Source organism: Brassica oleracea, chromosome C4, assembly GCF_000695525.1.
Source record: "Brassica oleracea var. oleracea cultivar TO1000 chromosome C4, BOL, whole genome shotgun sequence".
In the NCBI taxonomy this organism is placed as follows: domain Eukaryota; kingdom Viridiplantae; phylum Streptophyta; class Magnoliopsida; order Brassicales; family Brassicaceae; genus Brassica; species Brassica oleracea.
The window spans coordinates 11,169,191-11,170,522 of record NC_027751.1 but is presented as its reverse complement, the minus strand read 5'-3'; positions in this window follow the sequence as shown (position 1 = coordinate 11,170,522).

Sequence of the window (1,332 nt, the reverse complement as noted above, 5' to 3'; positions counted from 1 at the left end):
AAACGGATTCATGATAAAATCCCTTTATTTATTAAATTTTTTTAGTGAACGACTACAATTTTCTAAATAAATGTTATTGATTATTTCTTAGAATATGATTTTAAAATTTATTTATTTATATATAGTGTATATTTAGAAAATTGACTATAATGAAATTAATAAATAATCACAAAATATTTATGTTTCTAGTGGTTTTTCTGCACAGTGGGATGTCAGTTAGTTATGTAGCACAATGTTTGATTTGAAAGTCTAATTCTTTATACTGTAAGTTCTGGTATTAGATGTGATTTCATTTATACACACCCAACGATTTCTCAGTTGTGTTTCTCTAGTTTTATATGTTTTAATTAAGTATTTTGTTTATATTTTTTGTCTTTTAATGATTTTTTATATCATATGAGAATCATTATTAGGTAATTGCTCTTATTTATTTTTCATGACCTCTTTTAGTTGAAATTTTTGATGGTAAAATATTCAACCTTAGTCGTTAATTATGTATATTCACTCAATTATTATTGGAATTTTTATATTATTGAACTATATTATGTATATTCATTTAATTATTATTTTTGACAATTTTTTTAGAACTCTGTTGAATAATTTTTAATTAACCTTTTTGTTCTCAAAATCAAATTAACTCATCATATATCAGCAAACCCCTTTAGTTTTAACTTTGATTTTAAGTTGCAGTTATAGTGCTCTAACTTAAATATAATTATTGCTGTATATATATAAGAAGGTTGAATTACTGGTTTTCTAATAAACCTAGCCTAAAAATCAATCTTAAACCCGGCAATTTCTTGTGTAAAACAGATGATGGCTGTAAAAACTGATTTGAGCATTGTTTTCTAGTTATACTAATGATAGTTTAACAAAAAAAAAAGAAACTTCTTCTAACTTTAGTAATATCTTGCTTAATTTGCTCACTACAAGAAAACATCAAGGATTCTGAGGGAAAAAATCGTCGGAATTTCGTCGGAATATCGTTATTCCGACGCAATTCCGACGAAACACGTCGTCGGAAATAATTCCTCGGAATTTCTTTTTTCCTCTGAAATCCCTCGGAATTTTCCGACGGAATTCCGAGGAAATAAATTTCCGAGGAAATTCTGAGGATCCCTTGTTTGTCGGAAAAGTCCTCGGAATATACCGAGGTAGAACTTCGTCGGGATAATTCCTCGGAAGTTCATCGATCGATGCGTGTTTGGACATATATACATCGATCGATAGGAGTATACCGACGGACTTTTTCCTCGGTTTATTCCGAGGAACTGTTCCCTCGGTATATTCCGAGGGATCCGTTCCTCGGAATTTTCCGAGGGAGTTGTCCCT